The sequence below is a fragment of the Bufo bufo genome, chromosome 6 (assembly GCF_905171765.1).
Source record: "Bufo bufo chromosome 6, aBufBuf1.1, whole genome shotgun sequence".
Lineage (NCBI taxonomy): Eukaryota > Metazoa > Chordata > Amphibia > Anura > Bufonidae > Bufo > Bufo bufo.
Window position 1 is genome coordinate 361,879,652 of NC_053394.1, and position 18,942 is coordinate 361,898,593.

Consider the following 18,942-nt stretch of genomic DNA (forward strand, 5'->3'; position numbering starts at 1 on the left):
TCCTAAATAGAAACCAAATGGACACCATTATAGTGAATGGGGTCCGTTCGGGTCAGTTCTATATTTTTTGGCTGTTCTGCTCCTTTTATAGAAAAAGTGTAAAAGAAGCCTTCAGGACATGTTGGAAGTCAAGTTTTTAAGTAACATCCAGTACTTCAATACAAGTATACTCAATACCCTGAGTCCAATGCTTCAATACAAGTATACTCAATACCGTGAGTCCACTGCTTCAATACAAGTATACTCAATACCCTGAGTCCACTGCTTCAATACAAGTATACTCAATACCCTGAGTCCCATGCTTCAATACAAGTATACTCAATACCCTGAGTTCCATGCTTCAATACAAGTATACTCAATACCCTGAGTCCAGTGCATCAATACAAGTATACTCAATACCCTGAATCCAATGCTTCAATACAAGTATACTTAATACCGTGAGTCCACTGCTTCAAAACAAGTATACTTAATACCCTGAGTCCAGTGCTTCAATACAAGTATACTCAATACCCTGAGTCCAATGCTTCAATACAAGTATACTTAATACCGTGAGTCCACTGCTTCAAAACAAGTATACTTAATACCCTGAGTCCAGTGCTTCAATACAAGTATACTCAATACCCTGAGTCCAATGCTTCAATACAAGTATACTCAATACCGTGAGTCCACTGCTTCAAAACAAGTATACTCAATATCCTGAGTCCAATGCTTCAATACAAGTATACTCAATACCCTGAGTCCAATTCTTCAAAACAAGTATACTCAATACCCTGAGTCCCATGCTTCAATACAAGTACACTCAATACCCTGAGTCCAGTGCTTCAATACAAGTATACTCAATACCCTGAGTCCAGTGCTTCAATACAAGTATACTCAATACCGTGAGTCCACTGCTTCAAAACAAGTATACTCAATACCCTGAGTCCCATGCTTCAATACAAGTATACTCAATACCCTGAGTCCAATGCTTCAATACAAGTATACTCAATACCGTGAGTCCACTGCTTCAAAACAAGTATATTCAATACCGTGAGTCCACTGCTTCAAAACAAGTCTACTCAATACCCTGAGTCCAGTGCTTCAATACAAGTATACTCAATACCCTGAGTCCACTGCTTCAATACAAGTATACTCAATACCCTGAGTCCCATGCTTCAATACAAGTATACTCAATACCCTGAGTCCCATGCTTCAATACAAGTATACTCAATACCCTGAGTCCAATGCTTCAATACAAGTATACTCAATACCCTGAGTCCAATGCTTCAATACAAGTAAACTCAATACTGTGAGTCCACTGCTTCAAAACAAGTATACTCAATACCCTGAGTCCCATGCTTCAATACAAGTATACTCAATACCCTGAGTCCAGTGCTTCAATACAAGTATACTCAATACCATGAGTCCAATGTTTGAAAACAAGTATACTCAATATCCTGAGTCCAATGCTTCAATACAAGTATACTCAATACCCTGAGTCCAATTCTTTAATTCAAGTACACTCAATACCCTGAGTCCAATGCTTCAATACAAGTACACTCAATACCCTGAGTCCAGTGCTTCAATACAAGTATACTCAATACCCTGAGTCCAGTGCTTCAATACAAGTATACTCAATACCGTGAGTCCACTGCTTCAAAACAAGTATACTCAATACCCTGAGTCCCATGCTTCAATACAAGTATACTCAATACCCTGAGTCCAATGCTTCAATACAAGTATACTCAATACCCTGAGTCCAATGCTTCAATACAAGTAAACTCAATACTGTGAGTCCACTGCTTCAAAACAAGTATACTCAATACCCTGAGTCCCATGCTTCAATACAAGTATACTCAATACCCTGAGTCCAGTGCTTCAATACAAGTATACTCAATACCATGAGTCAAATGTTTGAAAACAAGTATACTCAATATCCTGAGTCCAATGCTTCAATACAAGTATACTCAATACCCTGAGTCCAATTCTTTAATTCAAGTACACTCAATACCCTGAGTCCAATGCTTCAATACAAGTACACTCAATACCCTGAGTCCAGTGCTTCAATACAAGTATACTCAATACCCTGAGTCCAGTGCTTCAATACAAGTATACTCAATACCGTGAGTCCACTGCTTCAAAACAAGTATACTCAATACCCTGAGTCCCATGCTTCAATACAAGTTTACTCAATACCCTGAGTCCAATGCTTCAATACAAGTATACTCAATACCCTGAGTCCAATGCTTCAATACAAGTAAACTCAATACTGTGAGTCCACTGCTTCAAAACAAGTATACTCAATACCCTGAGTCCCATGCTTCAATACAAGTATACTCAATACCCTGAGTCCAATACAAGTATACTCAATACCCTGAGTCCAATGCTTCAATACAAGTAAACTCAATACTGTGAGTCCCCTGCTTCAAAACAAGTATACTCAATACCCTGAGTCCCATGCTTCAATACAAGTATACTCAATACCCTGAGTCCAGTGCTTCAATACAAGTATACTCAATACCATGAGTCCAATGTTTGAAAACAAGTATACTCAATATCCTGAGTCCAATGCTTCAATACAAGTATACTCAATACCCTGAGTCCAATTCTTTAATTCAAGTACACTCAATACCCTGAGTCCAATGCTTCAATACAAGTACACTCAATACCCTGAGTCCAGTGCTTCAATACAAGTACACTCAATACCCTGAGTCCAATGCTTCAATACAAGTACACTCAATACCCTGAGTCCAGTGCTTCAATACAAGTAAACTCAATACCCTGAGTCCAGTGCTTCAATACAAGTAAACTCAATACCCTGGGTCCAGTGGGTGACTAAAAGATGGTCAGCCTTCCCGACATAAGTGGGTCGTAAATCCTGCATAATCATCACCCCTGGACCTGCCAATCAAGGAGAGGGAGTACCTGGCAGAGGAAGCAGGAGGAGCAAGGGTGCACAAAGTGGCTTGGGCCCGCCCTCGGTGCACTTAACTGGCCATTTGCATATAGATTAAAATAATTTTTTCTCCAGAATAAAGCAGCGGATCACTAAGTGAAAAGTATCATTACATTTAGCTGGGCTCGCCCTACGAGACATTGTCCCTGGTGTAACAGTGAATTTCCAGGTGACAGACTCTCAATCTACTAGGTCTAGTGCCCCATAACCGTAATAGTAGCCATAGTTTGTTACTTTTTTCACTTGCTCCGCAGCTAATCCTTTAATGCCTTATACTGTATGTCTGGTCACCTCTGAATAAGGGAACTAAATCAATTCCGATTAATTAATATAATATTCATTGTGTAAGTGAGGCAGGGAAGGGATTCTGTAAAGCTGCTTTGGCTGCGGAATACTGACTGCTATCTGTGTCAGTCTGTATATTCTCATTTTTGCATTACATTATACACTGTAGCGGGTCAGGAGTTTCTGCGCTGGCGTGCCTATGCGCGCTCCCACGCTCCAGGCCATCAGAGAGGCCGACGCCTTTTCCTATAGTGCGCAAGCACGACCACCGCTGATGGATTGCAGGGTGGTCGTAACCCCTGGAAATGAGCAGTGTATAGTGTGATGGAAAAATGAATCCAGCCAGAAAATAAAGCGATATGGACAATCACAGTACATTAGTCAGTGCCTTGTATTAACTTGCCATTTGCTGAAGTGAGGCGACCCCTTTAAGCCGATGCTACTTGAGACGGAAGACATTACCCTCAGTACAGAAAAAGATACAAATTTTGGAATAAACTTTTCAAGTAAAAGTTTTGAGAAATGCCATGTCCTGACACATCATCCCTCAGTTATACAACAACGCAAATGACAAGAACAGAGGTGCTGACAAAGCACAGAACCATAGTTTACACCGGATGAGTCAACATGGTGTCAAGAAGCGACATTACAAGTGTCACATCAACCAGGCACATCACCAGCACCGGGGCGACAAGGCAAATTAATGAGAGCAGAATATGCTTGGCCTCCCAGACCCGTCCCCTCTCCGGACTACTTGTATTCGCCATAAATTAGCAATTCTGCTGAATCTTTTCTTATAGCGCTGCTTCTGTTATTCCTCTAAGAAATGTATGAATATATTGACAACTGGGCATTACCAATGCCCTTGTCAAAACGGGTGTATGGGGAGGGGGCTCGTCTGCACTGGGTTCATGCAGTGAGCGGGTGGACACAAGGCGCAATTCACAACCCAGTTGAGGATAAGAAGTATTTTTTATTTTTTGATTAGCAAAGACGACGCGTTTCGGGGTACGCAGACCCCTTTATCAAGTCTGTATCCTTGTCACCGTAGGCTAATTGGAGGTCACTCTTGTTGGAGACCCCTTATTTGGGGGGTGTACGGCGGTCCGCACTGCTTGGTGATGCGGCCGGTGAGTGTCCTCCAGTGGTAGCGCTTCTGCACGTGTAGCCAGGCACCACGTGCAGAAGCGCTACCACTGGAGGACACTCACCGGCCGCATCACCAAGCAGTGCGGACCGCCGTACACCCCCCAAATAAGGGATCTCCAACAAGAGTGACCTCCAATTAGCCTACGGTGATAAGGATACAGACTTGATAAAGGGGTCTGCGTACCCCGAAACGCGTCGTCTTTGCTAATCAAAAAATAAAAAATACTTCTTATCCTCAACTGGGTTGTGAATTGCGCCTTGTGTCCACCCGCTCACTGCATGAACCCAGTGCAGACGAGCCCCCTCCCCATACACCACAATTCGCACCAAAGTGGCGGCTTGGCTCCCGCCCATGGTCAACTTGGACGTTAATCGGCTGCACCAACCCACATCACTCCACGATTTTACCTCCACCAGAACTGCACTACCAAAAGTACAACCTAACCAAGGTGAGTAACAACCACTCACCCTGGCTAGGAACAAATAACAACATATCTTGTCAACCACCACCTATGAGCGCCTTCTCCCCTTTTCTCTTTGGCCATTTAATCACTTGTCAAAACGGGGGCATCCCTGCGCAGGCAGTACTGATTGGAAAACGTCAGTGTGTGCCAGGACATGCCTCCAACTGGTAATACCCACTATTCTCATATTTGTAAGCAGAATAAGAGAAGAACGGCACAGTGTAGAGTTCTGATCAACGGTCTTGATATATATTTTAGTTAATGTTTGTATTCCCAAAGATATAATAATTTTAGAGCATCTTTCCTAAGACAGTTGCATCGTGCTGTTCCCTTGTTATTCCTCCTGGAAATGTATGAGGAAGATTTTCTGGACTTCTATGTTAAGGTTCATGCACATGACCGTATTTTCTTTCCGCTTCCGTTTGTTTTTTTAAAAAAATGTGTATACGTAACCATTCACGTCAATGGGTCCGCAAAAAAACGGAAATGACTCCGTGTGCATTCCATTTCCGTATGTCCGCATGTCCGTTCCACAAAAAAATATAACATGTCCTATTGTTGCCCATTTTGCGAACAAGCATAGGCATTGTTACAATGGATCTGCAAAAAAAAAAAAAAAAACGGATGCAATACGGATGTCATGTGGATGAATTCCGTTTCGTTTTGCGGTTCCGTGTTTTGCGGACCGCAAAATACATACGGTCGTGTGCATGAGCCCTTATCCACAGAGGTGTAGGAGAGAACTACTGTTGATATGAATGACCTTTCTTTTTTCCCTACCTGTTTGGCGCTCGTTGAATCAATGGGGGAAGAAGAAACGTCAAATGGGAGAAGAAAGGCTATGTGGACTTTCAATAGTGGAGTAAAAAGTTTAATAAATGTCCCTGAGTGTGTCACAAGATGTCCATCCCATACGTCTATATACGGCCACCCAGTGGCTTTGTTGTGAATTGAAGCCTGTCAGGTTTCTTCCGGCATGCCACGATATTGTATAAAATTGGTTTCATGACGAATTGGAGTCCAAAGAAGAGCTAAGGTAAGGGTGGACACATGTCACGGATGGTGTACAGGAAACAAGACAATGCAATACAATAATGACTCACTGGATCCACAACTAAGGAACAAAAGGGAGACCCCTACATGAGACCTGCCACTCTCCCTAATTGCTTAGCCTATGTGAACACCCCAAAGGTGGATGGGCGCATATCCACGTACCTCGGCTATCTAATACCTGAAGACCCTACAATAGTGAGGGGACACGACCACCGGCTCCCTACACTAGACACGGAGGGAGTCAGGGTCACCTGAAAATCCAGCAGACAGAAAATCACAAATAAAGGAACAGCACTTATCTTGCAGAGGACTGGGAAATAGAAACAGCAAGCACACACACTCCAGGAAGTTGTATAAGCCGCAACCTAATGCATCATGGGGAGGAACTTAAAGGGAAGCAATCAGTCCAACTGCATGACAGCTGAGATAGACTAACGAGATGAGGAACTTAACCAAAACAAAGAAACTCAAGGAGGAGAATCTGGAAAGCTCCTGTCAGAGCTTCTCAACTGTCTGGTTGTGACAGTACCCCTCCCTCTACGAGTGGACTCCGGACACTCAGGGCCCACCTTCTCAGGATGGGACCTATGGAAAGCCCTGATGAGACGAGTGGCCTTAATGTCCGTCACTGGGACCCACATCCTCTCCTCAGGACCATAACCCTCCCAATGAACGAGGTACTGGAGGGAACCGGGGACAAGACGAGAATCCACAATCCTAGAGACCTGAAATTCAAGATTTCCATCAACCATAATCGGAGGAGGAGGCAAAGGCGAGGGTACAATAGGTTGAACATAAGGTTTCAATAAGGACTTATGAAAAACATTATGGATCTTCCAAGTCTGAGGAAGATCAAGACGGTAGGCAACAGGATTGATGACAGACAGGATCTTGTAAGGCCCAATAAACCTAGGACCCAACTTCCAGGAGGGAACCTTCAATTTGATATTCTTGGTAGACAACCACACCAGATCACCAACATTCAGGTCTGGACCAGGCACACGTCTCTTATCTGCCACACGCTTATATCTCTCACTCATGCTCTTTAGATTATCCTGAATCTTTTGCCAAATAGATGACAAAGACGAGGAGAATCTGTCCTCATCAGGTAAACCAGAAGACCCCTCTCCCGAGAAAGTCCCAAACTGCGGATGAAACCCATATGCACCAAAAAATGGTGACTTATCAGAGGACTCCTGACGACGGTTATTTAAAGCAAACTCAGCAAGGGACAAAAAAGAACACCAATCCTCCTGATTCTCCGCCACAAAACAGCGCAGATATGTCTCCAGATTCTGATTGACGCGCTCTGTCTGGCCATTCAACTGCGGGTGGAAAGCAGAAGAGAATGACAACCGAACCCCCAAGCGAGAACAGAAAGCCTTCCAGAATCTGGAAACAAACTGCGTGCCCCTATCAGAGACTATGTCTGAAGGAATACCATACAATTTGACAATGTGGTCAATAAATGCCTGCGCCAGCGTCTTAGCATTGGGCAAACCAGGAAAAGGGATGAAATGCACCATTTTGCTAAAACGGTCCACCACCACCAGAATCACAGTCTTCCCCGAGGAACGAGGCAAGTCCGTTATGAAGTCCATGGACAGATGTGTCCAAGGACGGGAAGGAATGGGTAAGGGAAGGAGAGGACCTGATGGCCGTGAATGAGGGACTTTGGCACGAGCGCAAGTCTCGCAAGCTGCTACAAAACCCTCAACCGACTTACGAAGCGCAGTCCACCAGAATCTCCGAGCGATGAGATCCAGTGTGGCTCTTGCCCCCGGGTGCCCAGCAAGGACCGTATCGTGGTGTTCCTTAAAAATCTTGTGTCTCAAAGCGAGAGGCACAAACAACCTCCCAGGAGGACAAAGATCAGGAGCCTCTGACTGGGCTGCCTGCACCTCTGCCTCCAATTCAGGAAAAAGAGCAGAGACCACCACACCTTCAGCCAAAATGGGACCCGGGTCTTCAAAATTCCCACCTCGTGACAGGGCATCTGCCTTCACATTCTTAACCCCAGGGCGGAACGTGACAACAAAATTAAACCTTGAAAAGAACAAAGACCATCTGGCCTGTCTCGAGTTCAGACGCTTGGCTGACTCCAAGTAGGCCAGATTTTTATGGTCAGTAAACACGGTAATAGGGTGTCTGGCTCCCTCTAGCCAATGGCGCCATTCCTCAAAAGCCAACTTGATGGCCAACAATTCCCTATCTCCCACATCATAATTTCTCTCTGCGGAGGAGAGTTTCTTCGAGAAAAAGGCACATGGTTGCCATTTGGCAGGAGAGGAACCCTGAGACAAGACCGCACCCACCCCTACCTCAGAAGCATCAACCTCAACTATGAAGGGTAACGAAATATCAGGTTGTACCAGGATGGGAGCGGAAGCAAAACTCTCCTTGATATTAGAAAAGGCCTTACGCGCCTCTACCGACCAGGAAGAAAAATCTACCCCCTTTCTGGTCATATCAGTGAGTGGTTTAACAACAGAGGAATAATTCAAAATTAATTTCCTGTAATAATTGGCAAAGCCCAAAAAACGCATCAGCGCCTTCTGATTCTCAGGAAGCTCCCACTCAAGCACAGCGCGGACCTTCTCGGGGTCCATGCGAAAACCAGAAGCGGAGAAAAGAAACCCCAGAAATTGAATTTCTGGAACCGCAAACACACATTTTTCCAGTTTCGCGTATAATTTATTCTCACACAGGATGAGCAAGACCTGACGTAAATGTTCCTTATGAGTCTTGAAATCAGGAGAAAAAATCAAAATGTCATCCAAATACACTAATACAAATTTTCCCATTAAATGATAAAAAATGCTGTTCACGAAATGCTGAAAAACGGCTGGGGCATTCATCAAACCAAAAGGCATAACCAAATTCTCAAAATGGCCCTCAGGGGTATTGAAAGCCGTCTTCCATTCGTCTCCTTCTCTGACCCTGACCAGGTTGTATGCCCCTCTTAGGTCTAATTTGGAAAAGACTTTAGCTCCAACAACCTGGTTAAACAGGTCCGGGATCAGAGGAAGCGGATAAGGATCACGAATAGTGATACTGTTCAGCTCCCTGAAATCCAGACAAGGTCTTAAAGAACCATCTTTTTTCTTAACAAAGAAAAAACCAGCGGCAACAGGTGACTTCGAGGGTCATATGTGTCCTTTTCTCAGACTCTCAGAGATATAAGCACGCATAGCGACCCTCTCAGGTTGGGAAAGATTGTATAAACGAGATTTAGGCAGCTTGGCGCCTGGGATGAGATTAATAGGGCAATCATACTCCCTGTGCGGAGGCAAATCCTGAACTCCACTCTCAGAGAAGACATCCGAAAATTCAGAGAGGAAAGGTGGTACAGTCTTAGTAGAAACCTCAGAAACAGATGTCATGAGGCAATTCTCTCTGCAAAAGTCACTCCAACCATTTATTTGCCTCGCTTGCCAATCAATGGTGGGGTTATGTTTAGTGAGCCAGAGTAGCCCCAACACTAGAGGAGTAGGCAAACCGCTAAGGACGAAACATGACACATCCTCAACATGAGCATCACTGAAAATTAAACGGATATTGTGAACTATGCCCTTTAATGATTTCTGAGAAAGTGGAGCGGAATCAATAGCAAAAACAGGAATATCCTTTCCCAAAGTGCATACCTGGAAACCATGAGTTATTGCAAATTGATTATCAATGAGATTGACAGCTGCTCCACTATCCACAAAAATCTCACAAAAAATGCTTTTGCTCTCTAGCGCCACCCTAGCAGGCAGGACAAAACGGAACTACAAGCAAACGGAAAACCTTCAATTTCCGCCTCAACCCTGCTAATAGTAACAGACGGAACATTTTTAAAAGATTTTTTCCTTTTTGTTTCTTTATTACTCCCAGAAAACTGCCTGAATCTCCTAGAGGGACAAACATTTGCCAAATGATTTATACCTCCACAACAAAAACAAACCCTCCCATGCGGGCTGAATCTTCTATTGTCAGAGGCAATCAACCCCAGCTGCATGGGCTCCTGCTCAGAAGGGGCTGACAGCGACTGAGACCCCTGCGCACAGAAAGAGACCGCTGCACTGTCCCGGGACTGAGTATGACAGGAAGGAGAGATCTCTCCTCTCTCTCTAAGACGCCTGTCAATACGAACGGCCTGAGACATAGCAGAATCCAAGGAGGTAGGTCTCTCATGAAAGGCAAATGCATCTTTCAATCCCTCTGAAAGACCATGGCAAAATTGACTTCGGAGTGCAGCATCATTCCAACCAGTATCAGCTGCCCATCTCCGAAATTCTGAGCAGTATATCTCTGCGGATTGTTTACCCTGGCATAACAGACGTAGTCTAGACTCAGCCAGAGCAATACGATCCGGATCATCATATATCTGACCCAGGGCTAAAAAGAATTCATCCACTGAACGGAGGGGCCGTGCCCCCTCCGGCAGCGAAAAGGCCCAGGATTGAGCGTTACCCCTGAGCAGCGATATAATGATCCCCACCCTCCGTTCTTCATCACCAGAGGAATGGGGAAGAAGGCGAAAATGGAGTTTGCAAGCCTCTCTAAAACGCACAAAATACTCACTACCCCCGGAGAACGTATCCGGGAGCGAGATCTTAGGCTCAGAACAAACTCCATGAACGCAAGCTGAACCGGTCACTTGAAACTGAGAAAAAGTCTTACGGAGATCAGCTACCTCCAATGAAAGGCCCTGGAAGCGCTCAGCCAAAAGGGAAACCGGATCCATGCTTGAGACGGTTTTGGCGGCTTATAATGTCACGGATGGTGTACAGGAAACAAGACAATGCAATACAATAATGACTCACTGGATCCACAACTAAGGAACAAAAGGGAGACCCCTACATGAGACCTGCCACTCTCCCTAATTGCTCAGCCTATGCGAACACCCTAAAGGTGGATGGGCGCATATCCACGTACCTTGGCTATCTAATACCTGAAGACCCTACAATAGTGAGGAGACACGACCACCGGCTCCCTACACTAGACACGGAGGGAGTCAGGGTCACCTGAAAATCCAGCAGACAGAAAATCACAAATAAAGGAACAGCACTTATCTTGCAGAGGACTGGGAAATAGAAACAGCAAGCACACACACTCCAGGAAGTTGTATAAGCCGCAACCTAATGCATCATGGGGAGGAACTTAAAGGGAAGCAATCAGTCCAACTGCATGACAGCTGAGATAGACTAACGAGATGAGGAACTTAACCAAAACAAAGAAACTCAAAAAGGAGGATCTGGAAAGCTCCTGTCAGAGCTTCTCAACTGTCTGGTTGTGACAACACATCTGTATATAATACTGACACTGAAACATCTGAGCGCTGGAACTCCCCATTTAAATGTCTCGGGATCTAAAAAAAAAAAAAAAACCTTCAATAAACAGCACCACTCTTGTGCATGGGTTGTGCCTGATATTGCAGTCCAGCCTTATATCTCCACTCTTGCGCATGGGTTATGCCTGATATTGTAGCACAACTTTGCAGCGCCATTCTTGTGCACTGGTTGTGTCTGATATTGCATGGCCTCACAGCGCCAGTCTAGAGCATGGGTTATGCCTGATATTGCTGCCCAGCCTCACAGCGCCACTGTTGAGCATGGGTTGTGCCTGATATTGCAGCCCAGCCTCACAGCACCACTCTTGAACATGGGTTGTGCCTGACATTGCAGCCCAGCCTCACAGCACCACTCATGAACATGGGTTGTGCCTGCATTGCAGCCCAGCCTCACAGCACCACTCATGAACATGGGTTGTGCCTGACATTGATTGCAGCCCAGCCTCACAGCACCACTCTTGAACATGGGTTGTGCCTGACATTGCAGCACAGCCTCACAGCACCACTCATGAACATGGGTTGTGCCTGACATTGCAGCCCAGCCTCACAGCGCCACTCTAAAGCATGGGTTGTGCCTGATATTAAAGCTCTGCCCCATTCAACTGAATGGTGTTTCAAAGGCAAGTCTCTAATCTTAGACAAACCCAATAAAAAAACAATATTATACTGGTAATATTAAAATAATTTTTATTAATGGCCAAATGAGTCGTAAGCAATGAAAAGTTGTTGGGTGAACTATATATGTAAATGGCCACATAACATCCTTTTTCCTTTTAAACCACAGAGAACATGGGGTCATTGCTTGTGGTTAAAGAAAGTGCAATTTCATCACCAGGGTCGAAAGCCTTACTTTACAGTCTGAAGTTATGCTACATGGCTGTTCCCACAGGATTTGGTAATGGCTGAATGTGTGGACTGATGTAGAACATAATGTACTGGCTCATTGGTCATGATGCAGAATATTGATCCTGGAATTAGCCCATTTGCCAGCGGGAGCAGGAAGACATTTTTCCTTCACTTCATACTAAACCGGTCTTTTCCATTCAAGGGTATTTATTGCCTACCTTTGGATAAACTGGGGTTTGTAAGCAGCGCCCCCCACTCGTGGATGTAGGCCTGGCCTGGCCCTCTGAACATCCTGACGCTAGCGTCAGGACGCCCCGTGCGGGGCTTGAAGCTAATGCTGCCTCTTCCCTCTGGCAAGAAGGAGGAGGTGGCACCAGGTTCAAGCCCCACACATAGAACTGGAGTCTGCAGGTACCTCTACTACATTATCTGTACTTAGAGCGTTATCATTGTGTTTTATGTGGTGTTACATAGGACTGCACGTACCTCTACTACATCATCTGTATTCAGAGAGTTATCACTGTGTTATCTGTGGTGTTACATAGGACTGCAGGCAATATGTACTACATTATTGGTACTCAGACAGTTACTACTGTGTTATCAGAGGAGTTACATAGGACTGAATGTGACATCTACTATGTTATCTGTAATCAGAGAGTTATTTATGTGTTATCTGTGGAGTTACATAGGGCTGCAGTAACATCTACTATATGATCTGTACTCAGAGAGCTATCACTGTGTTATCTGTGGTGTTACATAGGACTGCAGGCAACATGTACTACATTATCGGTACTCAGGGAGTTATTACTGTGTTATCAGAGGTGTTACATAGGACTGCAGGCAACATGTACTACATTATCGGTACCCAGAGAGTTATTTCTGTGTTATCTGTGGAGTTACATAGGGTTGCAGTAACATCTACTATATGATCTGTACTCAGAGAGCTATCACTGTGTTATCTGTGGTGTTACATAGGACTGCAGGCAACATTTACTACATTATCGGTATTCAGAGAGTTATTACTGTGTTATCAGAGGTGTTACATAGGACTGCAGGCAACGTGTACTACATTATCAGTACTCAGAGAGTTATTTCTGTGTTATCTGTGGTGTTACATAGGACTGCAGGCAACATGTACTACATTATCGGTACCCAGAGAGTTATTTCTGTGTTATCTGTGGTGTTACATAGGACTGCAGATAACATCTACTACATGATCTGTACTCAGAGAGCTATCACTGTGTTATCTGTGGTGTTACATAGAACTGCAGGTACCATCCATACCCATCAACCATCCTGGAGTTTGGTGGCTGTCCTGGGACAGCTGTGGCATGTTCCGATCTTGACTGTCTCTGCCTCCCTAGGACACCGACAGTTGAGTGCAATGGTGAAGAAGGGAGCCATCCCACCACTGGTCCCATTTTCCCATGGACATAAATGGAGAGAGCCACACATGTGGAGCCATCTCTCCATAAACTGCAGTAGGCATATGAAGCCCTCTTCTCGAGATAGAGTCCACGTCTATCAGACTTTTATGGTATACCTACAGAAAAGTCAGAGATGGGAATACCCCTTTAAATGAAGGTCGCACTGTATTGCAGGTTTATCCCTTGGTTGCCAAATTGGAATGCACCCTTATAACAGATTGCCCTCCTTTCACCATGTATCACCCAGCTACCCAACTGCTCCAATGGGTTGTAAGTATAAAAAGTTGAACTTGATTGTCCTAGGTCTTTTTTAACCCATGCATTTCACATCTCCTATGAATATTTCCTTGTCAGAGGTTCTACCAGTTTTTCAGCTCGTGCTCAATAATTTTCCTTCCCGCTGATAATTTTCTTAAGTTAGAAAAACTGCTCGTAAAAAAAAATTGACCTTTTAATTTGAGGTGGGTGGTAACTATTAAAGTGTAGCAGCGAGTTTTCTGCCGTAACTTTCCTTACTAATTCCTCAGCACACAGATATTCAAAAACTCTAGCCTTTTATGACCAAAATTAGATGTAAACCTTGTAGGTAAAGTGTAGTGCCACTTATCATCAAATTTAAAGGGGTTCTCTGGGATTTACATAATGATGGCTTATTCTCAGGACTATCAGATCGGGTCCCACTCCCAGGACCGCCGCTAATCAGTTGTACAAAGAGGCTGCGGTGCTCTGTTAGCTTTTAGGTTAGAGACGTCACGTTCATCAGTCACCTGGCCTAGGCGCAGCTCAGCCCTATTCAAGTGCATCAGGTAAGATACAAGGAAGTCGCGGCACTCAGGTAAGCGCCACGCGCATCCTTAAACAGCTGACTGGCGGGAGTGCCGGGAATCTGCCCCCTACTGATCTCATATTGATGACCTATCCTTTAAATGAAAAAAAGATAGTACTAGTAAAATTATACCTACACTATGCTGCTGAAATCATAGAATAAATAAGAGTTCAAGACAACCGCCTGTACATCTGAGGCTATAAATCTCTCAAGACACATCAATTTCATGCTCGTTTGGTATCTAAACCACTAAATGGACTTAGTAGTTGAAATTCGATAAAATATTTTCTCCATCATCAATTTATAATACAAGCGAGAAAAATGCCTCTTTCTCCACTTACCAACTTCTTTAACCAACTCCTGAAACTTAAATTCTCCATCTTGAGAGTTTGAGACTGACTGTCAGTTCACTCTTCCTGCCCCCCTCCCATCTCTCTATAGTGAGAAGACGTTCTGTCTCTTAAAACAGAGAATGTGAGTTTAGGAGGTTGGGGGGGGGGGGGGGGAAGCCAGACTAGTAAAGAAAGAGGCATTTTCTCTGATTTTAATCTCTATTTATTCTCTGTATTTCTAATAAAGTAAAGTTTAAATGCACAAAAAACCTCGTATTCTAGCTCTGAATCTATATTTTAATCACTTCACTTCACAGGTTTAACTATGCATATGTCACATGAGAGTACATTTATTGTGCTCTGATGCTTTGCTGATTCTCTTTCGTTAAAATTTTCACAAAAATTGGATCCTAATGGCTCAATGCATTCTTTCTTTACCGCGTTTACTGCATTTCCTACGATAATTGAATTCAAACTTTAGATAATTATAACTTGTCTCTCGATCTTTGGATTCAAGTAATTTACATCAGAAAGGTTAACAATATTCCACAAATGTCACACGCCATAATGAATATCATAGTCATAGTGTCCTTCTGATTCTCAAATTTTGAACCAGTCCATTAAATGGCGAAATCTACCACACAATCTAGTTTCCATATGGTTGTAAGTGCCAATGAAAAGAGCAGTCAAGTATCACGAAACACTGGAAAAACATGTGACCATAGAAAACAATAGCTTGCTTGATAAAATGTCGGACTGTACGTCATAACAACACTAGCAACTTCAGAAAAGGCTGCAATGTAACATGAAGCCTCTGGGCGCCGCCAACATAAAATATGTAAATGGCCCTCCCCCCACCTACTATGTGCCATTTATAATAGTGGTGTCTTCCTATTTGGCAAAGGGGTTTTTGGACCCCCATTGGGCACCGTGGCCTGTGTGTGACTACTATATTTCTATGCCCCTTAAAGGAACAACAAATTAACAAAAAAAATACAAACAGAAAACACTTAAAAAGCCAGTATCTTTTGGATGGTGCCAAAAGAGGCAAATCTTAACTAAACAGTCAGCCAAACCAATAAATGGTCATTTCTACTACCTCCCAGCCAGGGGCAAATCAGATTAAAGACCACTCTTTTAGTCAAATCCATTGCTCTAAAGCCAGCAATTAACTTAAAGGGGCTGTCCAGTACTTTTATACTGATAGTCTTTCTTCAGGATAGGCCATCGCTATCTGATTGGTGGGGGTCCAACCCAACACACCTCAGCTGTTCTGCAGTACCTCCGGTGCCAGAGGGAGGCGCCAGAAATACACAACTTGGTGGACTTAGCTGGTTCCTGCAGTGCTTCTCCTATTGAAGTGAATGACCACTACACAAAGGAATGAACAGTGTATTTCTGAAGCCTACTTCCATCACCAGAGCTACTGCAGAAGAGCTGAACAGTGGGGGTGTGGGATGTCAGACCCCGCCAAGAAGATATAAATGCCTTATTCTGAGGAGAGGCCACTAATATAAGAGTACTATACAACCCCTTTTTAAGATTTTTCTTTGGTAGGATTAGACAATTGTTTTCTGGTCCGGAGGCCACATTGTGAGCTTATACCTCTTCCAAGGACTGCAATGAAACTAAAGGGGTATTTCCATCTGAGACATATTTGGCATATTGACAGCACATGTCATAGATGCCTAATAGGTGGGTTCCAATTCTGGGACTTCCATCTACTGGGAGAATGGAGTTTCCTGCTCTCTTGTTCAACACTCCAGAGAGGAAAAGGTGGTAAATTTGTGGAAGTCAGGGACACACCAGAGCATTTTACATGTCGCATAAACTAAAGAGACAGCTGAATAAAATGTGCAGGGCCTAATACGGTAACAGTTTTGTTTGGATCTTTTGACAGATGTGTCTTTTTGAACTGGCATGTTTTTCTCCCGATAGTCAGGAGCAGCACAAAACAGGACCACAGAGAGAGGATACTACAGTGACCAATCTTGAATGTTTGGTATAAACTATGCCCAAGCTAAGAATACTAAAGTAACCAAGGGATATATGAATCCAAAATCTTCTTCTTCTGCTATTTTTTATTATTGCTTTTTCCTTACACGTTTTGGATGGTGCAGAGAGTCTCACAAGTAATTTTCCCTGGGAAAAGTGTAAATCAGCTCTTATTTCAAGTCATTTAGACTCTGATTTATCAAGAATGGTGTGTGCTACACCAGTCTTGATAGGGCTTGTGAGGTGTAGACCTTGTCAAAAATGAAATGCCTCCTACGGCCGTCCATGCGTCAGACTGCAATCTACGCCAACTCAGTAATCATTTTGCAAATGATGATAAATGAGCTGAGACCTATGGCCTCGCCCACACTCTGCCTGCACCAGACCGCCTTTGCAGAAACTGGCGAGGGCAGCGTAAAAACTAGATTTAGTTGCAAAGTTGCAAATCCAGGTTTTGATATATATTTTTTTTTTACACCAAAAACACAGCATAGGGGAATGATAAATTTCCCCCTTAAAGCATATCTGTCTGACTGATGCTCATCATTTCTCCCCATAGACTTCCCATGGAGAAAGCCAATTCTGCTTCCTAATTCTCACTCACACACAATCGGGGGCTTCTTTACTGTTAGAGCAGTAACATTACAGAGCTTTCTTTTGCCACAAGATGGTTGAATCATTAAACAGCTTCAAGACGAGCCAGGACGCCTTTTCGTTAAAGGGGTTGTCTCACCTCAGTAATCACCATATAATCACTTCCTTGTAGTCCTAGGATGGTTTCTGTAATAGAGATCCATTTTCCAATTTGCCTCTGTCACCTCGTATTCCTCTTTATAGTGCCCCAAATTCGATGCTCGTTTCTAGGGGTTACGGCCACCGCTGTAATGTTATCAGCGGTGGCCGCGCAGGCGCACAGAACCCCTATCGGCGGGCTGATCTGGTAGCCGGGTTTCATGGTAGTGAGCGCACACATATTATTGTGCATGTGCAGTCACTCCCGGTCCGGCCACCTCGCTTTATTACAAGCTCATAGGAATTTACCAGGTGCGCGCACGCACAAGCAAGGGGCAGGGTTGCATCCTACCTGGCCTGCTCACTGTGCCTTCAGCTCCGCCCCCAAGCAAGCAGGGAACCGAGGCCCCGAGAGAGCCTGCAAATCAGGAGGTGAGACAACTCCTTTAAAGTAACAATATCACAAGTTCTATGTAGGTAGATTTCTGGAGAGGGGGGCGATGATCAAGGGATTTATTCTAATTGCCAGATTTGGAGTCGGGAAGGATTTTCCCAAATATGGTGTACTTGGCTACCACCTCCTCTATATGGGTTGGTGACTTTCTCTGGATCAACACAATAGGAATATAGGTTGGATGTGACGGACCTGTGTCTTTTTTTCAACCTTATCAGCTATGCAACCCCCTTTAGAGGGGTTATCCCATGAATAATATAAAAATGAAAATCATACACAATCTAGTACATGACAACCTCTTTCTAACAAAGCTAGAACCAGCCCTGTACCTCACATGGATCCAGAGATCTCCTCATTTACTGATCCAATTATTCTGCTAGATTTATTTCAAGCTGTCAGCTTAGGGAGGGTGTGCTTTCTTGGGGGGCATGTCCTTTCTGCTTCAGTGGCTGACAGTTGAAGGATGGAACTGGGCATGTGCTTCCGTCTCAGTGAGCAGGACAGGGAAATTACAAACATAGCAAACAGCAGGTGGCGCTATACAGATAGATTAAATTGAATAACTCAGTAGCTTTTAATTACAAAAGGATTTAGATCCAGGTGCTGGTTTAAAAACAGTAGAATATTTTTTGTGGGACAACTCCTTTAAGTTAAGGAAAAAATAAGGGGTTGGGTCAGCACAACCTGCCTGTAGGTGCAGATCGCTATGGCGAAATACATATACAAACGGAAAATGCAAATGTGATCGCACACTACATCCAGCACTCTGCCCTCCATGCTGGATGAGACATTGGTTTATATTTTGGCCAAAGCATAGTAAGCCACTCACCGCGTCAAGGCTGTCTCATGAGTGGTCCCTAACTCTTGTTCCTACCTGTTCATGGGCCATGACAGCCACATAAAATCCAGGGAATGCAGGTCAGCATGCAAGCCAAGTACACTTTGCTTGTAACCCCGTCCGGTGCCATTACAGCTTTCATCGGATCCAGGGATGCAAGTACCAACATGCATGCTGAACCCACCATATACTTCTCCTGGAGCCAAATGGCTAATGGTAGGTTCTATACAAGCAGACTCAGTTTTATACTGACTTTAAAACCAGCCTCAAG